Genomic DNA, 16,651 nt, shown 5'->3' on the forward strand with positions numbered 1-16,651 from the left:
CACAGAGAGGGCTTGTCAAAGTAAACGAGTTGATTCATGTGCAAAAATCCCCCGACTGCGTTTACAGATTAAATTGGAAAAACTTTCAGCGGCTTTTGGTTGAAAATTCCACTCAAATATTTCATTGGATGCCTGTGCCTTCGGCACATGGAGTTCCAGTACTTGCACAATAGTCTGCACGTGCAAACACAAAGCTCGGTGGTCTGTGAGTGGCATGTGGCTTCAAAAGGTCTGTGTCATCTGATGGCCAATGGTTTCCTGCATATTTGCTGTATAAACACATCCCTGTCCACGGATGTGCTGAATTAGTGATAAGCCCACAGAGCTTAACAAGGTTCAGGTGGAGGGCTCTTGAATTTTAAACTTCACAGCACTAGATGCTTGAATGAATCTAGCAACAGTGAATTCATTACTTTGTTGGCAGCTTGTGCCTCTTAATAAACAGCTCCACTGATTAGGAAGAGACAGCTGTAGATATGCACTGTTCCATGTAACAGCCACCAACCACTGTGGCCTTTGAACATTTAAAATGTGGCTAATCCAAACCAAGATGTGCTGTACAGAACCTGAACTCAGCTCTGGGTCAAGCAGATCTGATAGGTATGTACAGAACTCTCCACCCAAAACAACAGAATATACATTCTTCTCATTGCCACATGGCACTTACTCTAAAACTGATCACATAATCAGAAGTAAAACACTCCTCAGCAAATGCAAAAAGAACTAAAATCATAATAGTCTCTCAGATCACAGTGCAATCAAATTAGAACTCAAGACTAATAAATTCACTCAAAACCACACAACTACATGGAAACTGAACAACCTGCTCCTGAATGACTCCTGGGTAAATAATGAAAGTAAGGCAGAAATCAAGAAGTTCTTGAAAACCAGCACAAGACAAGTTCTGGCCAGGGCAATCAGGCAAGAGAAAGAAATAAGAAGTATTAAAATAGAAAAAGAAGAAGTCAAATTATCTTTGTTTGCAGATGACATGATCCTGTATCTAGAAAACCCCATTACCTCAGCCCAAAAGCTTCTTAAGCTGATAAGCAACCTCAGCAAAGTTTCAGGATACAAAATCAATATGCAAAAATCACTAGCATTCTTATACATCAACAACAGGCAAGCAGAGAGCCAAATCAGGAATGAACTCCTCTTCACAATTGCTACAAATAGAATAAAATACCTAAGAATACAGCTAACAAGAGAAGTGAAGCACCTCTACAAAGAGAACTACAAACCACTGCTCAAGGAAATCAGAGAGGACACAAACAAATGGAAAAACATTCCATGCTCATGGATAGGAATAATCAAGATTGTGAAAATGGCCATACTGCCCAAAGTAATTCAATGCTAGTCCCATTAAACTACCACTGACATTCTCTGCAGAATTAGAAGAAACTATTTTAAAATTCAGATGAAACCAAAAAAGAGCCTGAATAGCCAATTCTAAGCAAAAACAACAAAGCTGAAGGCATCACGCTACCTGACTTCAAATTATACTACAGTAACCAAAACAGTATAGTCTAGTACAAACACAGACACATAGACCAATGGAACAGAATAGAGAACTCAGAAATAAGATTGCACACCTACAACCATCTGCCCTTCAACAAACCTGACAGAAACAAGCAATGGGGAAAGGATTCCGTTTAATAAATGTTGCTGGGAGAACTGGCTAGCCATATGCAGAAAGTTGAAATTGGACTCCTTCTTTACACCATATACAAAAATTAACTCAAGATAGATTAAAGACTTCAATGTAAAACCCCAAACTATAAAAACCCTAGAAGAAAATCTAGTCAATATCATTCAGGACATAGGCATGGGCAAAAATTTCATGCTGAAAATGCCAAAAACAATTGCAACAGAAGCAAAAATTGACAAATGGGATCTAATTAAACTAAAGAGCTTCTGCACAGCAAAAGTGCAGAGTAAAATCATCAGAGTAAACAGAAAACCTACAGATTGGGAGAAATATTTTGCAATTTGTCCATCTGACAAAGGTCTAAAATCCACAGTCTACAAGTAACTTAAACAAATTTACAAGAAAAAAAAATTAAAAAGTGGGCAAAGGACATGAAAAGACACTTCTCCAAAGAAGACATACATGTGGCCAAAAAGCGTATAAAAAAAGACTCGACATCACCGATCATTAGAGAAATGCAAATCAAAACCACAATGAGATGCCATCTCATACCAGTCAGAATGGTGATTATTAAAAAGTCTAAAAACAACAGAGGCTGTGGAGAAACAGGAATGCTTTTACACTATTGGTGCAAATGCAAATTAGTTCAACCATTGTGGAAGACAGTGTGGCGATTCCTCAAAGATCTGGAGGCAGAAATACCATTGGACCCAGCAATCTCATTACTGAGTATACACCCAAAGGAATAGAAATCATTCTATTTTAAAGATACTTGCACATATACGTTCACTACGGCACTATTCACAATAGCAAAGACATGGAACCAACACAAATGCCCATCAGTGATAAACTGGATAAAGAAAATGTGCTACATATACACCATGGAACACTGTGCAGCCATAAAAAGGATCATGCCCTTTGCAGGGACATGTATGGAGCCAGAAGCCATAATTCTAAGTGAAGTAATGTAGGAACAGAAAACAAAACACTGCATGTTCTCACTTATTATTATGAGCTGAATGATGAGAACCCATAAACACATGGTGGGGAACGGCACACACTGGGGCCTGTTGGGGGTAGGGGGAGGGAGAACATCAGGAAGAATGGCTCAAAATAAACAGATAAATAAATTAGATGTGTTGTAAAATACACACCAAATTTCAAAGACTAAGTACCCCAAAAAAGTCAAATAACTCATTAATAACTTTTTATAGTGATTATATGTTAAAATTTGGCTACATTGGATTAAAACATATTACTAAACTTTTACTTGTTTTCTTTTACCTTTGTCATAGGGCTACTAGAAAAATTTAAATTACCCATATAGTTCACATTCTATTTTAATTATATAATCTTAACCCAGACTATTTATGAAAATGAGAATCTCATAGAGGTAGCCCAGGAATCTGCATGGTTAACAAGCATCCAAGTGATTAAGATCACTGCTATTTGAAAACCCCTGACCCAGCAGTGACCTGAAGCATGAGTCAGGACACTTGGATTCTAAACATCATTCAGTTTTTTTTCTTACCTGGGCCTCAGGCTCCTCATCAATAGAATGAAGGGCTTGGATTAGACCTGGAAAGTTGATTCAAGGCTTCCGATCCCATTACCCACTTCTTATTTGTCCATCAACCCGTAAACCTAGGCCAGCAGATGTCCCCAGAGACTGAATGTACCCAAATGGATACCAGATTCAGGCAGGTGTGACCTTAGGGAGGCTTTCCTGGTTTTCACATCCTCCGGAGGACTCTGAAAGAATGGTCACCTGGGGGCTTCCCAGAGGAGTACAGCTAACTCCAGCGGAACCACATGGAACCTTGTCTGCATCAACATCCTTATCACGACCAACTGCCCAAGGACTGCTATGTGCAGCACAGCCTCTCGATATGTCCTAGAGCAGACTCACACCCTTAGGCTGCCCTAAAAATGGCCAAGATTCCATGGATCAAACGGCAGAAGAACGCAGCTCATCCCAAGGAAGGTCACTCGACTCAACCTACCAACCTATTCAGCCAGAAGAACTCCTTTTCAGAAGCAGATTGGGAAACCAATTTTTTTTCTCCTATGGAACCACCGATTTCACCTTTCCAAGAGGACTCTGACGAAAGTTGCTAACCCACTCTTCAGAACCTTTGAAATTCATCTTCCTAATTGAAGGGAGGTTTTCCAGTGGGAAAAAAATGGCTCATTCGAAATAAGAATAACTGTGTTCGGCGTCGGCGTCGCTCCGCGCGGGGGCTCCAGGCCGAAGTCTCGCCGCGAGCTGCGAGTCAAGTGCAGGTTGTTAAGGGCGCTCGAGAAGCCTCTACCCGTTTGGCGTTGGCTCTGGCGTCTAGGTCGTTGTGTCCTGACAACCGCTCAGGTAACCGTTTCCTAGACAGCGGGCTCCGCGGCTGCCTGCGGGTCTCTGCTAGTGTCCCACTCTTCTCTTCGCGGACCCCCACGCCGAGCAGCGACCCTGAGCGAAAAGCCGGAACTCTCGGCAATGGCGGCCTGGACAGCCTCGCACCGACCAATCAAGGGGATCCTCAAGAACAACTTCCGGCCGGGCACGGTGGCTCACGCTTGTAATCCCAGCACTTTGGGAGGCCGAGGCGGGCGGATCATGAGGTCAGGAGGTCGAGACCGTCCTGGCTAACAAGGTGAAACCCCGTCTCTACTAAAAATACAAAAAAAATTAGCCGGGCGTGGTGGTGGGCGTCTGTATTCCCAGCTACTCGGGAGGCTGAGGCAAGAGAATGGCGTGAACCCGGGAGGCGGAGTTTGCAGTGAGCCGAAATCGCGCCACTGCACTCCAGCCTGGGCTACAGAACGAGACCCCGTCTCAAAAAAAAAAAAAAACTTCCTCTATGACTTCCTCTACGGTGGCGTCGGCCTAACAGCTCCACGGGAGTGTGGACGAGGAGCTGAGCAAAAAAATTCCAGAAGTGGGATGAAATGAACATCCTGGCGACATATCATCCAGCAGACAAAGACTATGGTTTAATGAAAATAGATGAACCAAGCCCTTCTTCCCATCCTATTATAGGTGATGATGAAGATGCATGTAGTCATACAGAGACCACTGAAACCGTGGCACCAGATACCTTAGCTAACAAATTAGCTGCTGCTAAAGGCTTGGAGCCAAAGTATCGGGTTCAGGAATAAGACAGCAGTGGAGAGGAGGATAGTGACCTCTCACCTGAAGAACAAGAAAAACAGCGACAATTTGAAATGAAAAGGAAGTTTCACTACAATGAAGGACTCAATATCAAACTAGCTAGACAATTTCAACACACCTAAATGATGACGAAGATGAAGAAATGTTAGAGACTGCAGATTGAGAAATCATGAATACGGAAAAATCAAATCATAGATCTACTGCAGGTGACCAACGGCAAAAGAAAAAACGAAGTTCATAGAAGAGATTGGATCAACGCTGCATTTGTTTGTTAGATATAAACCCTGTTACTATAATACACTGCTGCTTGTTCTCCACAATTCATGACTTAAGTACCAAAATGCATACCAGTTATTATCTATTGCCAAGAATTAAATGATAACCTTATAGAGACTGATAATGCCTAAAATATATTCTTGTGCATAGTACTTTACCACAAATACAGTGTAATATCATCAGTCCAAAACTGCATTACTTTTGTAAAAACACTGGTTAATTTGTATAAGATATCATATAGCTTTTTATGCTTTAGAGGTTAAACAATATCTTTGGGGGGGAAACATTTATTTTCATCACTCTAAATGTGGTGGTAGCTCTTATAAAGTTTGTTGTTGTTGTTTTAATCAAAAGCCAAATGAACAGGACATAAAGACTGATAAATATTCAGGCTAAATAGTATTTTAATACTTGTCTTCAACTTGATTTGTCTGTTTAATTGAAAAGGGTTGTAAGAGTTACCGTTGCATTTTCTGGCCTACTACCTTTAAAATTCCTGTTGTGTTTCTTTGTATTTACAAGGAAAGGACTGAACTTTTTCTCGTCAAAACTAGCTTTTTTCCCACAAATAAATTATCAGGTTAAACTTGCGCTAATGTCTCCTCTGTTTTTTTGTTTTTTGTTTTGGTTTTTTCTATTTTATGTTTTTGGTACACTGGGCAGACTTCAGAGCAGCTTTTTTTCAATAAATATTCTAATGTAGCTATCTCGGCATTCCCTTTAAATACCTGTCTTAACCTCCTGCTTTTATTTCTTACCCCTTTCCACATGTACGCACACAATCCTTTACCTTTTAAAGGATCATTAAGATTGTCACAACGTCAGGAACTCTTTCTCTCACTCTTCTGTCATTTACTGCAATATTGAAATTCTTATTTTGACCACCAATGCCTATGAATTCTTCTAATACATGAAGAAAATAGATTAAGTAGCAGCAGTACTATAGGCAGGAAATACAGTTTGACTGCTGAATTTCTATACCTCTCTCATTTACAGCTTGCTAATTAAATTGTTATTATCTGTTTGGCTTAATTAGACTTAAGAAAACAACTAACTGAGGGTTTTTTTGTTTTTTGGGTTTTTTTTTTTTTTGCATGAGGAGAGAATTGTGTATAACCAGTGATATGATTATTACTGAATGTACAGACAGAACGAAGCCTGGACATTGTTTAATTTAAATACTTTAAATAGTCCCTGCTCTAAGGGAATACGATAATATATACTATGACAAATGTACTTTATTCTTCTAACACAGTAAGAATTACTTGGAATTTTTTCCTGAAATGAAGTGCAGGAAAGCCCTGTGTGTCTTGGGTTAGTGATGGTTTCCTTTCTAGCCAATTCTTTGTATCTTAACATTTTGTTAGTAGCAAAATAATCTGTTATATGAACAGACTTTTAAAATAGTTTCTGTATATTATATATATAAGAAAGCTTTTATTGAACAGCTTATCTTCCACTTGCAAGTTTATGGAAATATCAGTATGTCAAAATAAATAAAAAGTGGGAAATTATTTGGTATTAGAAGAATGTGCTTATTATTTTGATTTTTTTAATGGGATATAATCAAAGTACTGCTGAACTATAGGTGCAGTATTCTACTAAACATGTCAGCTAGTAATACCACTGATTTAGAAACAAAACTGTTTATCTCTGCTTTCTGAATTTAGAATGTTGAGATTACCTGTTTAAATCTGTTTTGGGGGATGCAGACATTAAGTCTGTACATACATGTGTACATATATTCATGTACCTTCTGATTTTGGTTTTCTCGTTTTTGAGTTCTTAGTATTCACATACTCTTTTTTTTGGTGGAAGTAGCTATTGTACAATGAAGAAAAGGATAAGACTTTAAACAGTTCAGTCTGTTTGTGTTTTCTCTAAATTATTTTTTGAAATTTACATTACAAGCAAACTCATTTTCCAGTTTTCAGAAATAGATGATTATTTCAGAGCAGTAAGACATGACAAACAGCACGCCCAGGAGGATTTTAGGTAGTCAAATTCAGCTGAGAAAAGGTATTTTCAAGTCATAAGTTGCTCATTGATATGGTATGAACTAGTCGAAATATGAACCATTATAATTCAAGTTAGATTTTCTTCTGGAGAGACAGCTCTGAATGTTCAGTTCTAGCCAAAGTAGATTTTACTTTCAACTTTTTAATCAATATCACTTTCTGTGCTTAACTCCTTGGTGTTGCCTTGTCCATTTTCATTCGTCTAAAATTCTGCAGGGATGACTAAAATTTGACATAATGGTATAAATGGATTGTTAAGAATAAGTTGAAGTTTAAAGCAAGATGTCATTTTCCCCATGACTTTCATTTTGTTTATATTTTTCCCTTTAAGTTAGTATATACTACACATACACAAAATACAATAATATGACAACAAAAGGAATAAATGTTCTTATTTTATAGAATAATAAAATGTCTGATATTGGGATATGACTAGTGGTGTTATATCCATAATTGTCGTAATAAAATTAGTAACTCCTAAAATTAATGAAATACCTGCGAAGTGTAATGAGAAAATTGTAAGAGGCTCCTGCATGTGCTAAACTTCCAACTAAAGCTGCTTATCCTGTCCCAGCTCCAGCTTCTACTAGTAAAGGGGCAAGCAGATGTCAAAACGATGGTGAAAAAAGTCAGAGGCTTATATTGTTTGTAAGAGAACGCTGTATCTGGGCTCAGTCATTTAGGGAGCTAATCAGTTACCAAGTCCTCTTATTTTAATTGGCATATCTATTAAAAAGATTATTACAAATGCATGGGCAGTTATAATGACATAAATTTGATCATTGCCTAATAGGGCTCCTGGTTGACCCAGTTTGGCTCATATTAAGAGATTTATGTCAGTTCCTACTATTCTGGCTCAAGTACCAAATATTATAATGTACCAATATCTTTGTGTTTGTTGAAAATAATCAACAATTAATCGATATAGGTAGAAAAGTGAAATGGCTGAGGAAGCCTTAATCTGTAAATCTAAAGACAGAGGTTGAACCCTCTTTTTACTGTGCCTCAAAGTGAATAGTCACATCAAATTGCAAAGTCAAAGATGCAGCTTCAATTCTGCCAGGGCTTCCCCTGCCCTTTTCTCTCAACAGCAGAAGTAGACTGAAGACAGGTGATTAGGGTATTTCGCTGTCAATCAAATTTTCTTGAGGTTGGATACTACCAATCTAATTAGGATTTAGTTTAATTAAAATGTTTGATTTGCATTCAATTGATGTAAGATAGAGAGGGTTGCAGCCCTTAATTTTTCAGAAATAAAATATGAAATATTGCTTAGGGCTTTGAAGGCTCTTGGTCTGCCTAACCTAAATTCCTAATCCAATGTTGAGAATACTGTGGGAAGAAAAAGGCTGATAACAAAATAAGTGAGGGGAGGAAGAATGTTTGTTTTATATTTTCAAATTGTCATTTTGTTTTTATGTTACTGGTTTTGGGGAACATCGTTAATGATGTAAAATAGATTAATCCCATATAAAAATATAAGTTGAGTAGTGCTATGATGGTGATAAATGTTAGTATAATAACGCTGTTATTTTTTGTTAATTCTTGGCTAATAAGTCATTTGGTAAAAATCGTGTAAGTGGAGGTAGGTCTTTTGGCAATAATAGAAATACAAAGATATGGAAGTTATCAGTGATAACTTACCCCATGTATGTAATAATGATAATGTATGGGAGTTATATTTAAATTAAATAAATAAGAATACAGTGATTATTAATATTTTGTAATTAGTAGATGTAACATTATTGTAGAAAGGTTGTAGGTTAGAATGGACATTATTTAGTCTATATGTGCAATTGATAAATAGGCCAGAATTTTGTGTAGTTATGCCTGATTTAGTCTTCCTCATTCTCTTACCAGAATTGATAATATAACAATAATTAATATTACGTTTGGGTTAATTGATGATACTTGGAATTGAGATTAGTGCCAGTTTTTGTCATGTTAATAAGATCATGCCTGATGTTATTGGAATTTCTTGTCTTACTTCTGGGACTCAGAAATGGAATGGAGAAAGCCCACTTTTTATAATTAGTGTTATAGTGATTATTACAGATGCCATTGGGTTGGGAATTTTTATGATTGTTCACTACCCAGAATATGATATATAAAGACACCTACTATTAGGAGTGTAGATGCAGTTGTGTTAAGAAATATTTAGTAGCTGCTTCTTTGGATCATGAATTTAATTTTTTATTAAAATGAGAATAATGGCTAGTACATTTATTCCTAGTCCTATTCAGATAATTAATCAGTGCAAGCTAAATATTGTAACTATAGTTCCTGTAAATTTCTGACTCATGGTTCACATCACTCTCTGTTATATAGTATGCAGAGACATACGTATTATATATATATGATATCATTCTAAAAATAACCAATCAAATTGCTTTAGTAAGCATTGCCATGTCATTTTTGGAGGGAGAAAGATAGGGAGCAAAGAAGGAAATGAGTAAGATCGGCCCCAATCTAAACCTCAGGTGTGCTTCCCACAAAAGGCTGCAGAGAGTCTCTGGATTCCCCACAACAAGAGAGCAACAGCAGGTGGAGTTAGACTGGAGATGAAAGCATTTCAGATAAATGTTTGTTGGCTCACATGTAAGGAGAAAATTTACCAGACTGCCTAAGAGGAAAAGATCTTGGCCCAAACCTTTTCCTTAATCAATGGAAGAATCCCCATTTTCTCCCACTACAAAGAAAGGAGCAAAGAGCCAGCCACAAGGTGGTCAATCTGCACCCGCTCAGACATGAGTGCAAGGACCTTCTATGGCCTGGAATCTTCAACGCACATGAAAAGCACTTTTTCTATCCTTAAATGGTAATGATCTATAACAATAGGGCTGTGACACTGGAAGATACCAATTCCTACATCTAGCTTTGCTGAGGACACTCACGGTTTTAGCCTCAGACCTTCCTAGATTACATTTTAGCTTTAGTTCATATTCTCATGTTTGTCCTAAATGTCAGCTTCTGATCAAGCTCATTAAACAGAGGCTGGCCCTTCCCACAGGGGGCTTATTATCTCAGCCAGACAATTCTTGCCAGTAGGCAAGAGGAGGAAGACAAGCAAACTTGTAAGAGTTGTAAAGAATGGAACTGGGACCCAAATTATCAAATTATGAGCTAAGGCCTTGAGTAAACATATACAGAGGTTCCAGGTAAATGGTGATTCTGTTTACAGTGGAACAGGGCCTTCTTTTCCAGGACTTCTCCTCCTAGCTGATCTGATTAGCAGCTCCTTATTCATATCTCCTGCTCCAAAGTTTTCCATTGCCACATATACAGGTAATGGTATTTTGCACAAGAAGATAAGCATGATTCAATAGAGGCAGGAGGGTCTGGTAATCAGCTACAACATCAATTGCCATATATGATCGCTAGTAACATTCCCAACAGGTGTGGCCCCACCTCTTCCTCTGCATGGAAAACAATTAATGGTATCTTTTTTGCTATCCTTGGATTGTGACTAAAGTATGAGGTGCTTTCATCATAATTAGAGGTGCTGCATTACCAGGAATCTATGCTGATGAGCAACCAGAACTTCCTGGAAGACAACAGCCCAAGAAGCAACCCACTGTCATCAGTGAAGAAGTGACTCTGGGAAGACCTTGGTGCTTGGTTGGTCTCCTGAGCCCCGCCCAGCCCAATCTGCAATGTGTAGAGACTGTAACTGAAAAGGGAGGTTGTTTTCACTAATGATATCCAAGGCACTGAGGAAGGGGCGGCTCTGCTTCAGTGACCTTTCATGAAGTACACACCAGGTGAAAAGGGGAATTTGCTCCACAAAAAAACTACACAGCTGTGGCTCCTAAGGGCTCCAAGCATCATCAGCACAAGCAGAAGAGATGGCACCCAGGGCAGCAGCAGAGAGGCCTGGAGGGCAGGTGTCGCTCACCCCAGGGGTGGCAGATGGTCTCAGGTAGACCTGGATGACAATGGAGGAGCCTCTACTGGCATCTTCCCAGGCATCAAGGAAATAAAATGGCAGCTGCCACATGGTAACTAAGCCCTTGAACCATTAAGAGAAAGGTTTCTGAGGGCCAATGTCCCAAAGCAGCTAGAAAAATAAGGTCGTCAATACTAGTGTGAACCTCTTTTAAGCCCTATGAGTTGTAAGATCTTAACCACAGTCTACAACTTCAAACTTTTTCTAGGATGTAAAAATTGTGGCCTGGCGGCATGGTGGCTCACACCTGTAATCCCAACACTTTGGGAGGCTGAGGTGGGTGGATCACAAGGTCAGGAAATCAAGACCATCCTGGCCAAAATGGTGAAACCTCATCTCTACTAAAATACAAAAAATTAGTTGAGTGTGGTGGCACACGCCTGTAATCCCAGCTACTCGGGAGGCTGAGGCAGGGGAATCACTTGAACCTGGGAGACGGAGATTGCAGTGAGCCAAGATCATGCCACTGTACTCCAGCTGGGCAACAGAGCAAGACTCCGTCTCAAAAAAAAAAAAAAAAAAAAAAAAAAAAAAAATTTGCAGACACACAGAAAGCTTGTGGGTTCCTCCAAAGGGCAGCTCAGAGATTCCTTCTTCTCTGATCTCTCTTCAGAATCAGGTTTCACCAGCTTAACCTGAGACTTAAAGGTGCTGAAAAATAAAGGTTTCAGTTTAATAAATGGGACTGCAGAACAGAGATCGGCAGCTATCATTATAACCTAGTGCCAAAGGGGTTAGACCTGTGGGTTCCACCTGTCTGGTGAATAATCACCTTCACTAAGAAGATGATCATCTCCCAGTTATGACCCCACATCCTACTCAATGCCTTCGAGAAGGAGAGTATAAAGAGTATAAAGAAGACTAGCTATCACTTCTCAGCTTTCGGCTAAGAACAAGTCAAGGGCACTGGCTTTGGAATCATAAAGATATGAATTCAAATCCCAGTTCTTCTATTTGCTCACAGTATGAATTTTCACAAGTTAGGTGACCTCTCTGCATCTTGGATGCCTCAGCTATCAGATAGAATATATCTAATGGGATATTTTGCAGGACTATTTTTCAGGGTTAAATTAAGCATGTCAAGCTCTTAACAGAATGCCTGACATATAGTAGTTGCCTTAAAAAAAAAAAGTAGCTACTGCTATTAACCAGCCAACTTTCAACAGCTCCCCTTATACATAAAGTGGGCATGAAAGCAAATTAGAGCTGGATCCTACTAATGGGGGACCAGGAACAGTAAATGTGTTTGGAATGCCATAGGATTTGAGAGAGAAAATCTCACAGATGGCATGATCCAATTCTATCATTTTTTAGTTATAGAATAGAAGCTGAGTGTCAAAGTCAGGCCATGTGGTCAATGAGGGACAGAACAGAACACAAATCCATGCTTGGCTATGGTTATGGGTTGAATTGTGTGCTCCAGAATAAGATACGTTGGAGTCCTACCCCCAGAAGCTCCAAATGTGGCCTTACTTAGTAAGATCTTTACAGAGGTCATCGAGTGAAAAGGAGGTCCTTCGTATCATCCTCATGCCTTTGCAGTCTCATAGCTTAGTTCCCACTTATGAATGAGAACATGCAATGTTTGGTTTTCCATTCCCCTGGGGGAAAGGGTGGGAGGCGGTTGAGGGATAAAGGACTACAAATTTAGTTCAGTGTATACTGCTCAGGTGATGGGCTCTCCAAAATCTCACAAGTCACCCCCAAAGAACTTACTCTTGAAACTACATACCACCATTTCCCCAAAAACCTATGGAAATAAAAAAAATAACAAATAAATAAAAGGAGGTCCTCAGGAAGGGCTCTAATCCAATATGCCTGGTGTCTTTATCAAAAGGGGAAATTTGGACACAGAGACATGCACACAGGGAGGACACCCTGTGAAGACTGGAGTTACACCGCCACAGTCAAGGAATTCCAGCAGGTAGAAGAGAGGTCTGGAGTGGATCTTCCCCTGGCATCTTCACAGGGGACCTGGCCCTGCAGACACCTTGATCTCAGACTGCTGGCATCCAGAAGTCTGAGCTAATACAGTTCTGTGGTTTAGCCACTCTGGTTTTGGTATTTTGTTTAGGCAGCCTTAACAAACTAAAATAACTACTTCCCAGTCCACTAAGCCACCATACCAGTAGTTTTCCAATTCTGTTCCATTGGCCCCTAGGGTCCCGGGTAGATGTTTAATAAGTGGCTCTCAGGAGGGGGTGTGGGAGACCTGATGTGCAGTCGCTGCCAATTTCCATGGTGTAAACACTCCCCCTATGGCGAATTTCAAGCTCCCAGTGTGTGGTCACCGAATGCAGAGCTGGGAATTGCTGCACGCAGTCACTCTCATGACCAGGAGGAGACACCAGGAGGTACCTCAGGGCTGGCATGGGGTAAGGGGAGGACCAAAGACACAGGATGCCAGCATTGCCACCAGCCCAAACTGAGCACTGTATGTATGAGAGCAACACAACTGAAACTGTGAGCTCCACTGCAGTAGCCCATGACCATCGAGGCAACAAACCCACTTCTTTTTCAACCTGAAGTTTTTTGTATCTGTTACGTGCCTAGACCTCTGGAACCCCAGGCCACTGTTTGTAAAGGTCCAGCAGTTTTAGAGGTCACTCAGGGGCTCTTTGTGGAGGTCACCCTCCTCATCCCTGGCCTCTGTTTCTTGCTCATTAAAGACCACGCTGCTTTTCACTCACCTAGAGATGAATTTCAAAAAGATGGCGATTATTAAAAAGTCAGGAAACAAAAGATGCTGGTGAAGTTGTGGAGAAATGGGAATGCTTTTACACTGTTGGTGGGAATGTAAATTAGAATCAACTATTGTCTTTCTTTCACATTCAGCAGGAGATCGAATTCCCCCTCCCTCCTCAAAAAACACTCTTTAGGAAAAGAATTCCAGAAAAATCTACCCACAGATTGAGTCCTTAATCTAGCTATCCAATGTGACACAGAACTCAGACACTGTGAGAAGGTTTTGCTTTTACTGGGCCTGTTCTCCAGGTCTGTGCTTTCTAATTATAAAGTTGATGTCCCGGTCCTTCTTTGATCAGTTCAACTAAGAGGACTTGGTGTTTATGGCAATTGAATTGCTTCTTTGTCAAGATGTCAGATTCATCCCACCATTCAACTACCTCTAACACACGAATTGTATCAACTAAGCGCATCAAACAGTAATGGTGAAAGGGAAAGGGACTAGTGCAGTGGCTCTCAACTGGCGGCAATTTTGCCTCCCAGGAGACGTTTGGTGGTGTTCAGACACATTTTTGATGGTCACGGCTGGAGAAAGGGATGCTACTGGCATCTGGTACGTAGAGGCCAGGGTTGCTGCTACCTATTGTACAAGGCATAGAGCAGCCCTGCAAGATAAAGAATTTTCTAGTCTAACTATCAATAGTGAGAGGTTGAAAAACCCTAAATTCATGAAATGGGGAGCCCAGAACACATTGACTGGGATAGATTTGGTCATTGTCCTATCACTGTACTAAGGTGCTGGCCAGTAAGATGGTCTAAAGATACAAGCATATCTTATATATATATATGACACATGAAGAAGAACCTCTATACAACTAAATTATTTTCAATAATAATTATGTAATAATAAGCAATAACCATTATTTTCTTTAATTTTGCAGCAATTTAAAAAGTTAAAAATACATTTCTATTTTTAAAATTTTATTCAAATTCAAGAAAATACTTAATGTATGAACTAAACTTTGCACTTACCAGACAAAAACTTTTTACCTTGCAGTTCTCATTGTTTTATTTTAACATTCATGTTAAGCAATGGGGAGAAGATTCCCTATTTAATAAATGGTGCTAGGAGAATTGGCTAGCCATATGCAGAAAATTGAAACTGGATCCCTTCCTTACACCTTATACACAAGTTAACTCAGGATGGATTAAAGACCTAAACGTAAAACCCAAAACTATAAAAACCCTAAAAGAAAATCTAGGCAATACCATTCAGGACATAGGCATGGGCAAAGATTTTTATAATGAAATTGCCAAAAGCAATTGCGACAAAAGCCAAAATGGACAAATGTGGTCTAATTAAACTAAAGAGCTTCTGCACAGTAAATGAAACTATCATCAGAGTGAACAGAAAACCTACAGAATGGAAGAAAATTTTTGCAATCTATCCATTTGACAAAGGTCTAATATCCAGAATCTACAAGAAACTTAAGAAAATTAACAACAACAAAAAAAACCATTAAAAAGTAGACAAATGATATGGACAGACACTTCTCAAAAAAAGATAGACATGAGGCCAACAGACATGAAAAATAGCTCAACATCACTGATCATTAGAGAAATGCAAATCAAAACCACAATGAGATGCCATCTCACGCCAGTCAGAATGGCGATTATTAAAAAGTCAGGAAACAAAAGATGCTGGTGAAGTTGTGGAGAAATGGGAATGCTTTTACACTGTTGGTGGGAATGTAAATTAGAATCAACTATTGTGGAAGACAGTGTGGTGATTCCTCAAAGATCTGGAGGCAGAAAAACCATTGAACCCAGCAATCTCATTACTGGGTATATACCCAAAGGAATGTAAATCATTCTATTATAAAAATACACGTACGTGCCAGGTGCGGTTGCTCACGCCTATAATCCCAGCACTTTGGGAGGCCGAGGCGGACAGATCACGAGGTCGGGAGATCAAGACCATCTTGGCTAACACGGTGAAACCCCGTCTCTACTAAAAATACAAAAAATTAGCCGGGCTTGGTGGTGGGCACCTGTAGTCCCAGCTGCTTGGGAGGCTGAGGCAGGAGAATGGCGTGAACCCGGGAGGCGGAGCTTGCAGTGAGCCAAGATCATGCCACTGCACTCCAGCCCGGGCGACAGAGCGAGACTCTGTCTCAAAAAATAAATAAATAAAGATACATGCACATGTATGTTCATTGCAGCACTATTCACAAAAGCAAAGACATGGAATCAACCCAAATGCCCATCAATGATAGACTGGATAAAGAAAATGTGGTACATATACACCACGGAATACTATTCAGCCACAAAAAGGATTGAGATCATGTCCTTTGCAGGGATACGGTTAAAGCTGGAAGCCATTATCCTCAGCAAACTAATGCAGGAACAGAAAACCAAACACCACATGTTCTCACTTGTAAGTGGGAGCTGAACAATATGGACACAGGAAGGGGAACAACACACATTAGGGCCTGTCAGGGGAGAGTTGGGAGGGGAGAGCATTAGGGAAAAGAGCTAAAGCATGCTGAGCTTAATACCTAGGTGATAGGTTGATAGGCGCAGCACACCACCATGGCATGTCTTTACCTATGTAACAAACCTGCACATCCTGTACATGTACCCCAGAACTTTAAAAAAATATATTATCTAAAAATGAAATAAGATAAAATTCATGTTAAATTTTAAACACAAAAACTCCAAATATTCACACAGAATAACAGAATTAGAGTGACTCAAGTCTTGTTTCTTCATCTTTACAATCACTGTGCTAATGTTGTTTGTTTGCAATCCACTGTTTAAAGGCAGGAACGTGGACTACTGTGGGTTGGGAGGCACAAACTAAACCCCAAGTGAGCTCAAATGGTTCTAAATATTTTTGAACTTCATTTCAAAAA

General features: G+C 39.6%; 1 pseudogene; it reads left to right on the plus strand.

The window, feature by feature from the left end:
- Positions 1–4,136: 4,136 nt before the first annotated feature.
- Positions 4,137–5,052, plus strand: LOC100594457 (annotated as a pseudogene).
- The last annotated feature ends 11,599 nt before the right edge of the window (positions 5,053–16,651 follow it).

The sequence above is a fragment of the Nomascus leucogenys genome, chromosome 25, assembly GCF_006542625.1.
Source record: "Nomascus leucogenys isolate Asia chromosome 25, Asia_NLE_v1, whole genome shotgun sequence".
NCBI classification, from domain to species: domain Eukaryota; kingdom Metazoa; phylum Chordata; class Mammalia; order Primates; family Hylobatidae; genus Nomascus; species Nomascus leucogenys.